This window comes from Trachypithecus francoisi, unplaced genomic scaffold (assembly GCF_009764315.1).
Source record: "Trachypithecus francoisi isolate TF-2019V2 unplaced genomic scaffold, Tfra_2.0 Lachesis_group17, whole genome shotgun sequence".
NCBI lineage: Eukaryota > Metazoa > Chordata > Mammalia > Primates > Cercopithecidae > Trachypithecus > Trachypithecus francoisi.
In genome coordinates, this window is record NW_022681462.1 from 2912149 (window position 1) to 2930974 (window position 18826).

At 39.4% G+C, this 18826-nt stretch overlaps 1 protein-coding gene across 18 annotated transcripts in view; it reads right to left on the reverse strand.

Annotated features, from left to right (window-relative positions):
- The window catches only part of TSGA10 (testis specific 10), a 166626-nt gene that overhangs the window by 91192 nt on the left and 56608 nt on the right, over window positions 1-18826 (reverse strand). The gene's annotated exons all lie outside the window — the stretch shown is intronic.

Here is an 18826-nt window from a genome sequence, read left to right on the forward strand (position 1 = left end):
TCTAAAAACTTTTAAGGACACTAATATACTTATTTCCTCTTAATATTTTTATACAGTTTTAATATTTTCATTACAAAACCAGGAAGTTTAAAAAATAAGCAGTAAGAAGGGATCTTCAATCCACTATTCCAACATAAGCTACTACTAGCATTTTGGTAATACTACCTTCCCTAGGTCCCCTAATGCCAAATCAGAGCAATCAGATTAGGAACTATTATGTTAGCTATCGTTGGGGTTTGTCTGCCTCAATAGCCTTGGGTTTTATGTTTTAATTCAGATAACAAGATGAAGCCATAGAGATGTCTGCAACACAAGAAATAGAACTAAGGTGTCCCACGTAAATACAGAGCGATATACCATCAGTGAGAAGGTCGAACTAGAGAAAAACACCTTGTCAATTGCTGCTAGGCTCAGGATAATAATAACAACAAAGAGTCTTAATCTCAATCTAAAACATCAAAATAAAATTTGGTTCCTGATTGGTCATATAATCAGGAACCCCTCACAAAATTCCAGAGGCATGCTCTCAACCCAAGCACAGAACTAAACCCCAGACAAAAGCCTATGGAAAATGATCTCATAATTCAAAATTTAAAAATACACCAAGAAACAATCCAACCTTAGTGGGAGTCAAAAGACACACAAACTAAATTAGATCCCTAAGAACTTCAGACTACAGCACTATCAAATAGAAACTTAGAAATACATGTGTTTAAATACAAACACATAAAATAAGTAATAGCATATATAAAAAAATCAACACATTTGGAAAAGAACCAAATAGAACTTCACAAAGTTAAACTAATATCAAAATTTTAAAGATTACAAAACTCAGTGGACAAGTTAAAAATACAGAATAGACACTGCCAAAGAGATAACTGGTAAACTGGGGGAAGAAAACAGATCAGAGGTCCTATATTAGAGCACAAATAAAACAATGAAAAAATACAAAATAAAGGTTAACAGAAGTAAAAGACAGAATAAGAAGGTCCAATATTGGGCCGGGCGCAGTGGCTCAAGCCTGTAATCCCAGCACTTTGGGAGGCCGAGACGGGCAGATCATGAGGTCAGGAGATCGAGACCATCCTGGCTAATGCAGTGAAACCCCGTCTCTACTAAAAAATACAAAAAAAAAACTAGCCGGGCGAGGTGGCGGGCGCCTGTAGTCCCAGCTACTTGGGAGGCTGAGGCAGGGGAATGGCGTAAAAACCCGGGAGGTGGAGCTTGCAGTGAGCAGAGATCCGGCCACTGCACTCCAGCCCGGACAACAGAGCGAAACTCCGTCTCAAAAAAAAAAAAAAAAAAGAAGGTCCAATATTTACCAAATCAAAATCCCAGTAGGGAGGAATAAAGACAATATTCAACAAAAATAACAGCTAATAAAAGATGACATCCAAGACTAAAGAGGTACTAATCTGTATCTACTAAGACAATTATAAATGGGGGAGGATAAAAGCACTTAAAAGGAGGCAAGATTTCTATACTTTATTCAAACTGATAAAATGTGACACCAGTGGATGGTGATAAGGAAGGGCAATTCACAGAGCAATCACTGAAAAATCTCTAGACACTCAAAAATACTACAGATATCAAAAATGGGATTCAAAAAAACGTCAAGTAATCCATGAAAAGGCAGGAAAACAGAAACAGAGACATGAGAAACAGAGGAAAGAAACCAACGAAAAACATCCCCAAAAACTAACATGGAGAATGGAGCCCTACCAATAATTATATTGAATGCATATGCTCTACCTTATTTTCCATAACCTGGAAACAATGAAAATGTCCCTCACCAGGGGAATCGCTGAACAAATTATGGTACATTCATACTATGGAATGTTACTCAGCAATATTAAAAAGTAGCAAAGTTTAATACTCGGCTGGAGGCCGGGCGCGGTGGCTCAAGCCTGTAATCCCAGCACTTTGGGAGGCCGAGACGGGCGGATCACGAGGTCAGGAGATGGAGACCATCCTGGCTAATACAGTGAAACCCCGTCTCTACTACAAAATACAAAAAACTAGCCGGGCGACGAGGCGGGCGCCTGTAGTCCCAGCTACTCGGGAGGCTGAGACAGGAGAATGGCGTGAACCCGGGAGGCGGAGCTTGCAGTGAGCTGAGATCCGGCCACTGCACTCCAGTCCGGGAGACAGAGCGAGACTCCGCCTCAAAAAAAAAAAAAAAAAAAAAAAAAAAAATAATACTCGGCTGGATCTCAATGGCAAGCAAATCTTGAAAATCACATCTGTATGATTCTATTCCTATAACATTCTTGAAATGACAAAATTACAGAGTTGGAAAACAGATTAGTGTCAGATATTAGGGATCATGGTGGGGGAAGAGGAGATGTGAGTGTAACGGAGTAGCATGAGGGATATTTTTGTGGTAATAGACTTTCTGTGTCTTGAATGTGGTGGTAGTTACATGAAACTACATATGTGATAAAATGACAGAACTATGCACACACATTGTACCAATGCCAATTTTCTGGCTTTGATCCTGTACTATAGTGATACAAAATGTAATCATTATGGGAAAGTGGGTGAAGGGTATACTTCAACTTCTCTGTATATTTTTGCAACTTCCTCCAAATTATGAAATTATTTTAAAGCAGTAAAACAAAAAAAAGAGTCCTAGATTTAGGCTGCACAATTACGCCAATTAAATTAAAATACCTGGGAATGAGAATCAACATCACTATTGTTTTTTAAAGCTCCTCTTTTGATTCTAATATGCAGCCAAGGCTGTTAAGGAATGTACCTGATATGGTTTGGATGTGTGTCCCCTCCAAATCTCATGTTGAAATGTGATTCCCAATGTTGGAAGTGGGGCCTGGGGAGAGATGATTGGATCAAGGGGGCAGGTCCTTCATGAATGGTTTAACACTATCCCCTTGCTGATGAGTGAGTTCTCACTAGTTAGTTCACATGAGATCTGACTGTTCAAAGAAGTCTGGGACCTCCCCTTTTCTCTTGCTCCTCCCCTTGTCATGTGATACACTGGCTCCCCCTTTGCTTTCCACCAAGATGGTAAGCTGTCTCGGGCCCTCACCAAAAGCAAATGCCAGCACCATGCTTCCTGTACAGCCTGCAGAACCATGAGCTAAAATAAATCTCTTTTCTTTTAAAATTACCCACACTCAGGTATTTCTTTATGGCAACACAAGAATAGACTAATAGAGCCTCCTGATGTCTCTTCATCCAGGGGAGCAACCGGTGAAAAATTAACAAAGCAGGTGTATATGAGGCAAAAAGTGATAGTGGTTTTATGGCATCAGCATGTCTCCAATCCCCCCATACCATGAACTCAAAGAGGCTGACATTTTTAGTCACCCAAAAGCATTGTTTTACACAATAACTGATATCTCCATGGGAAAATCTGTTCCAGGGCCAAAATTATAAGACATTTGAAAAGGCCAGTCATTTAAAAATGAAACAAAACAAAACACACTGATTACAAACTCAAGCAGAAGCAGGTATATTAGAATAAATGCATCCAAGCCAGGAGTGGTGGCTCATGCCTGTAATCCCAGCACTTTGGGAGGTCGAGGCGGGCGGATCATGAGGTCAGGAGTTCAAGACCAGCCTAACCAACATGGTGAAACCTCGTCTCTACTAAAAATACAAAAATTAGCCGGACATGGTGGCGTGCGCCTGCAATCCTAGCTACTCAGGAGGCTAAGGATCACTTGAACCCAGCAGGCGGAGTCTGCAGTGAGCTGAGATCGCACCACTGCCCTCCAGCCTGGGTGACAGAGCGAGACTCTGTCTTAAAATTAATTAATTAATCTAAAAAATGCATCCAAAAAAATTAAAAGAAAGGAGAAGCCAGGCATGATGGCTCATGCCTGTAGTCCCAGCACTTTGGGAGGCCAGTGTGGAAGGATCACTTGAGGCTGGGAGATCAAGACCAGCCTGGGCAACACAGGAAGACCCCGTCTCTATAGAAAATTTTTAAAAAATTAGTCAAGCACGGTGGCACGTCTGTGGTCCCAGCTACTTGGGAGGCTGAGGCAAGAGAATCGCTTGTGCCTGAGAGGTCAAGGCTGCAGTGAGCTGTGATTATGCCACTATACTCCAGCCTGGGCAACAGAGGGCGAGCCTGTCTTTAAAAAAAAAAAAAAAGTAGTATATTTTTCTGGAGGTTCTAGAAAAATTTTAAAAACTAAATAGAAGACACTGCTAGATATTATCAATATGACAAAAGATAGGGAAAAAGGTACAAATAACAGTCATGAGAAATGTAGTAGATGAAGTTAAAAATATATATGGTGTAACACCTGATAAATGAATTAGCACACTGACAACAAACTGAAGAAATTTTAGTAGAAGGATAAACAAATAGAAAACAAGCAATAAATTTAGAGGACTTACCAAAGCTGACTTTGAGACTTACTACACTATTCAAGATGGATTGGCATTAGTATAAGGATCAACACATAGACTAATAAAGCAGAATACAGAGCACAGAAATAGGCCACAGATATACGGTCAATCAATTTTCAATGAATACATCAAAGCAGTCCAATGGGGAAAGGAAACAACTGGTGCTAGAACAACTGCATTGCCCTGAGGGATGAAATATTCTGCACAACACCCATGACAGGGGTTTACCTACATAACAAACCTATACACGTACCCCTGAACTTAAAAGTTGGAAAGTAGCCGGGCGCGGTGGCTCAAGCCTGTAATCCCAGCACTTTGGGAGGCCGAGACAGGCGGATCACGAGGTCAGGAGATCGAGACCATCCTGGCGAACACGGTGAAACCCCGTCTCTACTAAAAAATACAAAAAACTAGCCGGGCGAGGTGGCGGGCGCCTGTAGTCCCAGCTACTCAGGAGGCTGAGGCGGGAGAATGGCGTAAATCCGGGAGGCGGAGCTTGCAGTGAGCTGAGATCCGGCCACTGCACTCCAGCCTGGGCGACAGAGCGAGACTCCGTCTCAAAAAAAAAAGTTGGAAAGTAAAATAAAATGAACAAAAACAAACCAAAAAAACCCAATTGTATTGCTGTATGGAAAAAAAAGAACTCTGACCACTACATGACACCATACACAAAAAACCTAACCATAAAATGTAAAATTACAATGCTTTTGGAGAAAGCATAAACATATATGTTAAAAGTTTTAGCCAACTGTAGCAATCAAATCCAAGAAAATCAGAATCTACTATGACCAAGTGGGGTTTACCCAGGAATGCCAGATTGGTTTACAATTTAAAAATTAAAAATTAATCATTAATAACTTACATTAACAGACTGATAAAGAAAAAATTATGATATCAACAGATGCAGAATAAGCATTTGACAAAATCAATATCCATTCTTTTTTTTTTTTTTTTTTTTTTTGAGACGGAGTCTCACTCTGTCCCCGGGGCTGGAGTGCAGTGGCCGGATCTCAGCTCACTACAAGCTCCGCCTCCCGGGTTCACGCCATTCTCCTGCCTCAGCCTCCCGTCAATATCCATTCTTAATAAGAACACTCAGCAAACTACAAATAGAAGACACCATTTCCAATCTCATAATAGACATCTAGAAAAAGCTTATAGCTGACATTACGAAGATGAAAGGCTGAATTGCTTTCCTTCCAAAATCAGGAACAAAACAAGGATGACTGTTCTCATTCTTCTGTTCAACACTATACCAGAGTTTCTATCAAGTAAATAAGGAAAGAAAAAGAAACACAAAGCATTAAGATTAGAAAAGAAGCAAAACTCTTTATTCACAGGTGACATGATAATCTACATAGGAAATCCTATAAAATCTACCAAAAAACTGAGGCTAGATGTTCAAGGCTACCCTGGCCAACATAGCAAGACCCTATGCGCCCTGGCTCATGCCTGTAATCTCCGCACTTTGGGAGGTCCAGGCGGGTGAATCACGAGGTCAGGAGATTGAGACCATTCTGGCTAACACAGTGAAACTCCGTCTCTATTAAAAATACAAAAAATTAGCCAGGTGTGGTGGCGGGTGCCTGTAGTCCCAGCTACTCAGGAGGCTGAGGCAGGAGAATGGCGTGAACCCGGGAGGCGGAGCTTGCAGTGAGCCGAGATCGCACCACTGCACTCCAGCCTGGGCAACAGAGCCAGACTTTGTCTCAAAAAAAAAAATTTTTTAGGCCGGGCACAGTGGCTAATGCCTGTAATCCCAGCACTTTGGGAGGCTGAGGCAGGCAGATCACCTGAGGTCAGGAGTTCAAGACCAGCCTGACCAACATGGAAAAACCCCATCTCTACTAAAAATACAAAATTAGCTGGGCGTAGTGGCGCATGCCTGTAATCGCAGTTACTAGGGTGGCTGAGGTAGGAGAATCATTTGAACCCAGGAGGAGGAGGTTGCGATGAGCCGAGATGGCACCATTGCACTCCCGCCTGGGCAACAAAAGCAAAACTCTGTCTCAACAACAACAAATACACACACACACACACACACACACACATATACACATACACATATACACACACACATACACACACACACACACATATTTTTTTAATTGGCTGGTCACGGTAGCGCATATCTTCAGTCCCAGCTACCTGGGAGGCTGAGGCAGTGCCATCACTGGAGCCTAGGAGTTTGAGGCTGCAGTGAGCTGTGATCGCACCACTGCTGTCCAGCCTGAGTGACAGAATAAGACAGTGTCTCTAGAAAAAGAAATACTAAAATTTTTGTTTATCAAAAACAAAGCGGCCGGGCGCGGTGGCTCAAGCCTGTAATCCCAACACTTTGGGAGGCCGAGATGGGCGGATCACAAGGTCAGGAGATCGAGACCATCCTGGCTAACACGGTGAAACCCCGTCTCTACTAAAAATACAAAAACTAGCCGGGCGAGGTGGCGGGCGCCTGTAGTCCCAGCTACTCGGGAGGCTGAGGCAGGAGAATGGCATAAACCCGGGAGGCGGAGCTTGCAGTGAGCTGAGATCTGGCCACTGCACTCCAGTCCCGGCGACAGAGCGAGACTCCGCCTCAAAAAAAAAAAAAAAAAAAAAAAAAAAACAAAGCAATTACAAGCAAAAAACAAGCCGCAGACTGGTTAAAAAAAAATCATACTATATTTCAGATAACGGCTTCTAGCTACAATAATGCCTACAAATAAACAATAAAAATCACCAAGTGAAAAAATGAGCAATAGAATTGAAGAGACACTTAACAAAATAAGATATACAAATGACACACCAAACAGGCACTCAACATCATTGGGAATCAAGAAAATACAGATTAAAACCACACAATTATACCTCTTCACATCCAGTAAAATGGCTAAAACCAGAGCCTGAAAATGCTGCTAAGGACATGGATGGAACAAATTAAACTCTTATACAACCTTTCTCACGTGGGGTTCTGTGGGAGAAAGAACTAGATACAATTAGTTTAGTGACTATTTTCTCAGTTCTCTCAAGGATAGCCCAAAGCTAGGACGATTCTAGATTCCTATGAATCCAGGAGAGATGGTAATTCGGTGTAGCAGCCCCTCTTATCTGTGGTCTTTCTGTGGGTTCAGTTACCCACAGTCAACTGAAGAGAGAGAGGCCACATTCATAAAATTTTTACAATATGTGGTTATAATTGCCCTATTTTATTATTAGTTATTGTTAATCTCTTACTGTACCTAATTTATAAATTAAACATTATCATAGGTATGTATATTTAGGAAAAAACAGAGTACATATAGGGTTCAGTATTAATAGCTGCGGTTTCAGGCATCCACTGAGGATCTTGGAACATATCCCCCTCGATAAGAGGGGACTACTATATATACAATAGGTATCTTAGCAAATTAGAACTCAATTCTCATTCTCTCTGAGAGGCCTGATTTAAAAGGGCTGCATTATACATTGTTACTGGACAGTAAAATCATAGAATCATGTGGAAAACTGATCATTCCTTATGAAATTAAACGCATGCTTACCATGTAACCCAATAATTCCACTCCTATTTATTCAAGAGAATAAAAACATATGCCCATAAAAAGGCGTATGCAAAAATTTTACAGCAGTCTTACTCTAAAGACTAATGGGTGACTAATCCAAATATCTATCAACAAAGTATTAATAAAAGCATATGGTTTATCTATACTATGGACTACCACTTCACAATTTTAAAAAAGGATTGTGGGGGAGAAAATGGCAGATAGGAGGCAGGACTCATTTGAAGCTCTCACTCAGACAAACAAAGCAGTGTGTGGAGACTCGCACCGTGAACTTTTGCTTCAAGAACTACTGCAGGAACATACTAGAAAAGCCGAGAGAATCCACAGACCCTTTGAAGGAAGGGGATTGTTCCCGCGGGACCTGAGAGACAGCCCAAATAACTGGAGTGCCCAAAGTGGGAAAGTGGGAAAAGGGGATCATCCACCCCCAAACACACACCTTCACTAGGGAAACTGAAGGTCCAGATCATGGGAGAGGATTTGACCTTACCTGGAGCTGAGATAATTTAGACAGCCAAGTGAAATACAGGAGGAGAGTAAGCAGCGGGAAGAGCTCAGTCCCCAGGGAAGCAATCTCTGACACAGGGTCTCACAGGGGTCCTTGGGGAGGGCTGCCAGAGGAACTGGGAAAAGACCACAGGGAGAAGGAAACCTCCAACTGAATTTTGTAACAATTCCAACCGAATGTGAAGTTTCTTGGACAGAACTCAGGGAAAGAGGTGAAGCCCAAGTGCAGATGTGGGCAGGCAGGGTGGCACAAAACCTGAAAGCCCTGCTTGCTTTCTCAGCCAGGAAGCTGGTAGCCTGAGGCAAGTTCTTAGCCCTGCTTGCCCACTGCCTGTAAACAAACCCGGTGCTGTTGGTGGGGAAGGCACGGTGGGAGTGAGACAGGAGCTGGGTCAGGCCTGTAACTGCTGGTTTCCCCCACTTGCCTAGTGACCTGCATGACACAGGAGAGACAGCCATAATCCTCCTGGAAGCATAACTCTGTTGACCTGGGAACCACATTCCCATCCCCCAACAGCAGTGGTAGCAAGCCCCACCCAAGAAGAATCTAAGCTCTGACACGACTAACCCTGCCCCCACCCAAAGGTCTTCCTCTCTCCACCGTGGTAGCTGAAGACAAAGGTCATATTCTCTTGGGAGTTCTGGGGCCCCATTCACCACCTGATCCTCCCTATACTACCACAGCTGAGGCTTTCTTGAAAGTGCCACCTCCTGGCAGGAGGCCAACCAGCACAAAACTAGTACAGTAAACAACAATAATACAACTAAGGACCCTCACAGGGTCCATTTCACTCTCCTGCTACCTCCATCAGAGCAGGTGCTGCTATCCACGGCTGAGAGACCAGAAGATGGTTCATATCACAGGACTCTGTATAGACACCCCCCAGTACCAGCCCAGAACCTGGTAGACCCACCGGGTGGCTAGATACAGAAGAGAAATAACAATCACTCCAGTTCGGCTGTCAGGAAGCCACATCCCTCTAGGAACAGAGGGAAAGTTCCACATCAAGGGAGCACCCCATGGGACAAAAGAATCGGAACAGCAGCCCCTGAGCCCCGATCTTCCTCTGACAGAGCCCACCCAAATGGGAAGGAACTTGAGAAACCATTCTGGTAATAGGATGAAACAAGGTTCTTTAACACCCTCAAAAAATAACAAATCACACTAGCTCGCCAGCAATGGATCCAAACCAAGAAGAAATCCCTGATTTGCCAGAAAAAGAATTCAGAAGGTCAGTTATTAAGCTAATCAAGGAGGCATCAGAAAAAGGCAAAGTCTAATTTAATGAAATCAAAAAAACGATACAAGATATGAGGGAAGAAATCTTCAGTGAAATAGGTAATATAAATAAAAAACACTCACAACTTCTGGAAATCAAGGACGCACTTACAGAAACACAAAATGCACTGGAAAGTCTCAGCAATAGAATCAAACAAGTAGAAGGAAAAACTTTGGAGCCTGAAGACAAGATTTTCAAAACAACCCAATCTAACAAAGACAAATAAAAAAGATTTAAAAAAAAAATGAACAAAGCTTCCAAGAAGTTTTGGATTATGTTAAACACCCAAACCTAAAAATAATTGGCATTCCTGAGGAAGAAGAGAAATCTAAAAGTATGGAAAACGTATTTGGTGAAATAATCAAGGAAAAATTCCCTGGCCTTGTTAGAGACCTAGGCATCCAAATACAAGAAGCTCAAAGAACACCTGGGAAATTCATCACAAAAAGATCATCACCTAGGCACATAGTCATCAAGATATCTAAAGGAAAGACAAAGAAAAGAATATTAAGAGCTGTGAGGCAAAAGCATGAGCTAACCTATGAAGGAAAATCTCTCAGACTAACAGCAAATTTCTCAGCAGAAACCCTACTAGCTAGAAGGAATTGTTGTTCTATCTTCAGCCTCCTTAAACAAAACAACTGTCAGCCAATAATTTTGTATCCAGTGAAACTAAGCTTCATAAATGAAGGAAAGATAGTCTTTTTCAGACAAGCAAATGCAGAGAGAATACACCACTACTAAGCCAGCACTACAAAGAACTGCAAAACGAGCTCTATATCTTGAAACAAATCCTCAATATACATCAAACAGAACCTCCTTAAAGAATAAATCTCCCAGGACCTATAAAACAACACATACATACATACATACATACATACATACGTAAATACCAAAGTATTCAGGCAGCAAATAGCACGAGGAATAGAATAGTATGTCACATCTCAATACTAACATTGAATGTAAATGACCTAAATGCTCCACTTAAAAGATGCAAAATGGCAGAATTGATAATTCACTGAACACGTATCTGCTGCTTTCAAGAGACTCACCTAACACATAAGAATTCACATAAACTTAAGGTAAAGGGGTGGAAAAAGGCATTTCATGCAAATAGACACCAAAAGCAAGCAAGAGTAGCTATTCTTATATCAGACAAAGCAACCTTGAAAACAACAGCAGTTGAAAAAGACAAAGAGGGACATTATATAATGATAAAAGGCCTTCCTTGTCCAACAGGAAGGTATCACAATCTTAAATATAGAACAATTATTACTAAACCTAAAAATTGGCACAGAAGCACAATAATAGTGGGGGACTTCAATACTCCAATGACAGCACTTGACAGGTCATCAAGACAGAAAGTCAACAAAGAAACAATGGATTTAAACTATACCCTAGAACAAATGGACTTAACAGATATTTACAGAACATTCCACCCAACAACCATAGAATATACACTCTATTCATCAGCACATGGAATGTTCTTCAATATAGACCATATTGTAGGCCACCAAACAAGTCTCAATAAATTTAAGAAAATTTAAATTATATCAAGTACTGTCTCTGACCACAACTGAATAAAATTGGAAATCAACTCCAAAAGGAACCTTCAAAACCATGCAAATCATGGAAATTAAATAACCTGCTCCTGAATGATCATTGGGTCAACAATGAAATCAAGAGGGAAATTTAAAAATTCTTTGAACAGTAATAGTAACATAACCTATCAAAACCTCCGGGATACAGCAAAGGCAGTGCTAAGAGAAAAGTTCATAGCTTTAAATGCCTACATCAAAAAGTCTGAAAGAGCACAAACAGACTATCTAAGAGCACACCTCTAGAAACTAGAGAAACAAGAACAAACCAAACCCAAACTCAGCAGAAGAAAAGAAATAATATCAGAGCAAAACTAAATGAAACTGAAACAAACAAAAAAACACAAAAATAACCAAAAACCCAGTTCTTTGAAAAGATAAGTAAAATTGATAGACCATTAGCAAGATTTAACTAAGAAGACAGAAGATACAAATAAGCTCAATCAGAAATGAAATGGGAGATATTACAACTGACATCACAGAAATACAAAAGATCATATAAGGCTACTACAAACACCTTTACACACATAAATTAGAAAACCTAGAGGAGATGGATAAATTCCTGAAAATATTCAACCCTCCTAGCTTAAACCAGGAAGAATTAGAAACCCTGAACAGACCAGTAACAGTGGGATTGAAATAGTAATTTAAAAATTGCCCACAGAAAAAAGTCAAGGACCAGCTGAATTCTATCAGACATTCAAAGAAGAATTGGTACCAATCCTACTATTCTAAAGTATTACTATTCTAAACTACTATGCTAAACTATTCTACAAGATAAAGATGGAATTTTCCCTAAATTATTCTGTGAAGCCAGCATCACCCTAAATACCAAAACCAGGAAAGAACATAACAAAAAGTGAAACTATAGACAAATATATCTGATGACTATAGATGCAAAAATCCTTAACAAAATACTAGCTAACCAAATCCAACAGCATATCAAAAAGATAATCCACCATGATCAAGTGGGTTTCATACCAGGGAGGCAAAGAAGGTTTAACATACTCAAGTCAATAAATGTGACAGACCACTTAAACAGAATAAAAAACAAAAATCACATAAACTGAATAAAAAACAAAAATCACATGATCATATCAATAGCTGCAGAAAAGGCATCTGACAAAATCCAGCATCCCTTTATGATTAAATCCCTCAGCAAAATCAGTCTAAAATGGACATACCTCAATGTAATAAAACCCACCTATGGACATACCTACAGCCAACATAATACTGAATGGGAAACACTGAAAGCATTCCTGTTAAGAACTGGAAGAAGAAAAGGATGCCCACTCTCACCACTTCCATTCAACATAGTACTGGAATTCCTAGCCAGAGCAATCACACAAGAGAAGTAAAGGGCATCCAAATCAGTAAAGAGGAATTCAAACTGTCGCTGTTTGCTGATGATATGATTGTAGACCTAGAAAATCCTAAAGACTCCTCCAAAAAGCTCCCAGAACTGATAAATGAATTCAGAAAAGTTTCAGGATACAAAAGCAACGTGCACAAATCAGTAGCACTGCTATACACCAACAGCAATCATGCGGAAAATCAATTCAAGAACTCAACCCGTTATAATAGTTACAAACACACACACACACACACACACACACACACACACACACACGAACTTGGGAAATATACCTAACCAGGGAGGTGAAAGATCTCTACAATGAAAACTATAAAACACTGCTGAAAGACATCATAGATGACACAAACAAATGGAAACACATTCCATGCTCATGGATGGGTACAATCAATACTGTGAAAATGAACCTACTGTCAAAAGCAATATACAAATTCAATGCAATTCCCATCAAAATAACACCATCCTTCTTCACAGAACTAGAAAAGACAATTCCAAAATTCAATTGGAACCAAAAAAGAGCCCACATAGCCAAAGTAAGACTAAGCAAAAAGAACAAACCTGGAGGCACTGCATTGTCCAACTTTGAACTATACTACAAGGCTACAGTTATCAAAAAAGCATGGTACTGATATAAAAATAGGCACTTAGACGAATGGAACAGAATAAGAACCCAGAAATAAGGCCAAATTCTTAAAGTCAACTGATCTTCGACAAAGCAAACAAAACTATGAAGTAGGGGAAAGGACACCTTATTCAACAAATGGTGCTGGGATAATTGGCAAGCCACATGTAGAAGAATGAAACTGGATCCTCATCTCTCACCTTATACAACAATCAACTCAAGATGGATCAAGCACTTAAATCTAAGACCTGAAACCATAAAAAGTATAGAAGATAGCATTAAAAAAAACCCTTCTAGACATTGGCTTAGGCAGAACCCAAAAGCAAATGGAACAAAAACAGTAAGTAGGTGGGACTTAACTAAAAAGTTTCTGCACAGCAAAAGAAACACTCAGCAGAGTAAACAGAAAACACACAGAGTGGGAGAAAATCTTCACAATCCATACATCCGACGAAGGACTAATATCCAGAATCTACATGGAACTCAAACAAAGTAGCAATAAAAAACAAACAATACCATCAAAAAGTGGGCTAAGGACATGAACAGATAATTCTCAAAAGAAGACACATAAATGGCCAACAAACAAATTTAAAAATGCTCAACATCACTAATGATTGCGGAAATGCAAATCAAAGACACAATGTGATACCACCTTACTCCTGCAAGAAATGGTCATAATCAAAAAAATAAAAAAACAACATATGTTGGTGGGGATGCGGTGAAAGGCACCACTTTTACACTGCTGGTGGGAATGTAAACTAGTACAACCACTATGGAAAACAGTATGGAGATTCCTTAAAGAACTAAATGTAAAACCACCATTTGAGCCAGCAATCCAACTACTGAGTACCCAGAAGAAAATAAGTCATTATACAAAAAAGATACTTGTACACATATTTATAGCAGCACAATTAGCAATTTCAAAAATATGGAACCAACCCAAATGCCCATCAATCAATAAATGGATAAAGAAATTGTGGTATATATACCATGGAATACAATCCAGCCATAAAAAGGAATGAAATAATGGCATTTGCAGCAACTTGGACGGAACTGGAGATCATTCTTCTAAGGGAAGTAACTCAGGAATGGAAAACCAAACATCTTATGTTCTCACTCATAAGTGGGAGCTAAGCTATGAGGATGCAAAGGCATAAGAATGATACAATGAACTTTGGAGATTTAGGGGAAAGGGTGGGAGGAGGGTGAGGGATAAAAGACTACAAATTGGGTACAGTGTATACTGCTCGGGTTCTAGGTGCACCAAAATCTCACAAATCACTTAAGAATGTACTCATGGAACCAAACACCATCTGTTCCCCAAAAATCTACGGAAATTTAATAAAATAAAAAAGAAAAGGTTCATATTAGAAATATTTTTAAGATTGTACTATTAATACTTTTATAAGTGATAATTCCTTAAAAAATTCTATTGAAAGAAACAAGCCAGATACAAAAAAGTATATACTTTATAAAAAAGTGTATCTATCTATAGATAGATAGATAGATAGATATTTTTTTTCAGACAGAGTCTGGCTCTGTCACCAGGCTATATAATAGTACAGTGGTGTGATCTCGGCTCACTGCAACTTCCAACTCCCTGGTTCAAGCGATTCTCCTGCCTCAGCCTCCTGTGTAGCTGGGATTACAGGCATGTGCCACCACGCCCAGCTAATTTTTGTATTTTTAGTAGAGACGAGTTTCACCATGTTGGCCAGGCTGGTTTCAATCTCCTGACCTGGTAATCCACCTGCCTGGGCCTCCCAAAGTGCTGGGATTACAGACATGAGCCACCGTGCCTGGCCAAAAAAAAAGTATATTGTATCAGTAAGTATGTAGGCAGCCCCAACTTTGACAGCCATGCAGGACCACAAAAATGACTGTACAAGTTGTCCAGGCAAAGTAATCTTTAATAATCAATGAGAAAAACTATTTTTCCATAACTTTTAAATTTTTTGTCAAAATACAACTTTGTTACTGTCATTTATAAGTGTATAGCAAAATTTTAAAAACTAGTATTTATTGAGTACGTTGTAAATTAAAACATTAGATACATTGAGAATTAACATGATTTATTCTTTATAAAAAGTTTATCAAGAGTAGTTTGAACAGTGCTTGCCACCTCTCATCAAAACAAAATACAGAGCAAGCATGTTTTTTGTCTTAGCAAATTGTTATACACCTTTCTAAGTTTGGATCCGCTTCCATGTTTTACCCTTTATGCTTTCAATGGCATGAAACATCTCGGAGAGTTCTTTTAATATAATGGCTTTTGCCAATGTCACGTCTACTGGACTGCCTTCATCCTTTTTGTCACAATCACTTTCTTCACTCATGTTGATAAGGTTGCCTTTATTAGTTTCCCTGGAGGTATATCTAGAATCTCTTTAATGGCAGCAGTGTCAACACTTCGATGACAGCTACTTCTTCCTTAATTCCCTTTACATTTGACTCAAATTTTGCTTCCAGTGTTATAACTTTTTGTTTCTTTGTTGCGTTTTCATCTTTGATGGCCAATTCCCCCTTTCAACTATCTGTGTTATAAAATGTCACATGTTTGTCACTGGGAAGGAGGCAACAGAACAACAGACTTTGCTATCTAAGCATAAACTGATTAACATGTCACTGATCAATCACCCACAGACTTTAAAAGATGTGATGTGATTGGTCACTGGTCATGATTTATATCTGTTATTTTCTTAGGGACCTGTAGATTAAAGAGCTAGCAGTAAGTTTGTACTTAATGCAATTACTCACAGTAATTACTCTGGTAACTGAAACTATGTTGGTAGAGAACTGATATTACTTAACTAAACCCTACTAACCAAATTAATGCATATAGAAACCATATAAAGTGGGGACTTCCTCTAAGAAACTCAGATACAAGCAAAATTTACCTGTGGTAATAAGTGTCAGGCAATGGGGAGGAGGAGAACTGACTGGAAAGGAGAAAGGAAACTATCTGGAGGGAAGGAAATGCTCTGTATCTTCTTTTAAAGTATGGTTACACAGCTATATACAATTGTCTACATTCATCAAACTGACCATATGTTATTGCACATTAATGACCTGAATCTGAAAATATATATATAGGACCCCAAAAACTCAAATTCAGACAAAATTCTAAAATAAATTCTAAAGGATATTTTTCTAACAGAAAATAAAGGATTCCAGATCACTCAAGGGCAACAAAAGGAATGAAGGGCAATGAAAAGAATAAATGTACAGGCAAATCTAAACAAATATTGACTGAGCAAACAACAATAAGTGTTTTATTCAGTTTATATATATATATATTTATACACACATATATGTATATGTGTTATTAAAACATTTGGCTTGAAATGGTACAGAAGTTAAGATGGGTAAATGGAGTTACTGTTCTAAGGTTCTTGCAATTCTCAGGTAATCACTAAAAGAAAAATAAATGAGTTTATGACTTCTAGAATGATTTTTAAGCTGACAGAAAACAATAAAATGATTTTTAAATCCCCATCAATCCAAAAGAAGGCAAGAATCATATAATTGATAATAACAGAAAGTATATAAGACATTAGATTTAAACCCAAAGATATAATAAAATACAAATGGACCAAATGATCCAGTTAAAATATAAAAGATGTCAGATTAAATTTTAAAAACTTAACACATGCTATTTATGAAAGATGTCTAAAACACAAGGACATTGAAAGGTTGACAGCAGGCCGGGCATGGTGGCTCAAGCCTGTAATCCCAGCACTTTGGGAGGCCGAGACGGGCGGATCACGAGGTCAGGAGATCGAGACCATCCTGGCTAACATGGTGAAACCCCGTCTCTACTAAAAAAAAAAAAAAAAAACTAGCCGGGCGAGGTGGCGGGTGCCTGTAGTCCCAGTTACTCGGGAGGCTGAGGCAGGAGAACGGCGTGAACGCAGAAGGCGGAGCTTGCAGTGAGCTGAGATCCGGCCCCTGCACTCCAGCCTGGGCGATAAAGCGAGACTCTGTCTCAAAAAAAAAAAAAGAAAAGAAAGGTTGACAGCAAAAGAAAATATTTTTCATGAAAATGAATACCGGAAGAAAATTGGTATAGCTATGTTAATATCACACAAAGAGGTAAGAAACATGAGTAGAGATAAAGAAAGTCACTTACTAAGAAAAACTGTAAATGCATATGCACCTAATAACATACCATCAAAATATATAATGAAAAAACTGACAGCTCTCCAAGGAGAAAAATTTTTACATGGAAAACAGTAAATATCAAAACTTTTAGAATATACCTAAAGAAGTATTTTGAGGATAATTTAAAGCTTTACATGTTTCTATTAGAAAAAAAGGCCTAAAAAGTAAAAATGTAAGCATTCATCTGAAGAAAATTCAAGAAAAAAAGAAATCTAAAGAACATAGAAGAAAGGAAATAATAAAATAAGAACAAAAGTTTATGAAATAATAAAAACAAACAATAGAGAGGATCAAAACCAAAGCAAAATGTTGGTCTTTGGAAAAAACTAATAAATCACCAATTCCAGAATAGAAAAACAGGAAGTAACTACAGACTCTACGTACATAAAAATGTTCACAGGATATTATAAATAACATTATACTAAATATCTTTTAAAATTTAGACAAAATGAAAAATGCTTACATATATATACTGACTTCTTATATATAAGAAGAAATTATTTCTTTAATAAATGAAATAAAACCTTCCCTTAAAGAAAAGATGAGATCCAAATGACTTTATTGGTTAAAGTTCTACAACTCCAATCTTATACAAACTGTTCCACAAAATGACAGAGGACAAAATGAATTAAAAAGAGTATTATAGGCCGGGCGCTGTGGCTCAAGCCTGTAATCCCAGCACTTTGGGAGGCCGAGATGGGCGGATCACGAGGTCAGGAAATCGAGACCATCCTGGCTAACACAGTGAAACCCCGTCTCTACTTAAAAAATACGAAAAACTAGCCAGGCGAGGTGGTGGGCGCCTGTAGTCCCAGCTACTCGGGAGGCTGAGGCAGGAGAATGGCGTAAACCCGGGAGGCGGAGCTTGCAGTGAGCTGAGATCCGGCCACTGCACTCCAGCCTGGGCGACAGAGCAAGACTCTGTCTCAAAAAAAAAAAAAAATTTATTATAGTATGAGTTTATATTACCTTGATATCAAAATCTGATTTTAAAAAGCCGTAAGAGACAGCAGGGCGCGATGGCTCACGCCTGTAATCCCAGCACTTTGGGAGGCTGAGGCAGGCGGATCACCTGAGGTCGGGAGTTCGAGACCAGCCTGACCAACATGGAGAAACCCCATCCCTACTAAAAATACAAAATTAGCTGGTGCAGTGGCACATGCCTGTAATCCCAGCTACTCGGGAGGCTGAGGCAGAAGAATCACTTGAACCCGGGAGGCGGAGGTTGTGGTGAGCAAAGACCGCGCCATTGCACTCTAGCCTGGGCAACAAGAGCCAAACTCTGTCTCAAAAATGATAAAAAATAAAATAAAAGCCATAAGAAAGGTAAAGTATCAGTCAATCTAAATTACAAAAATAGA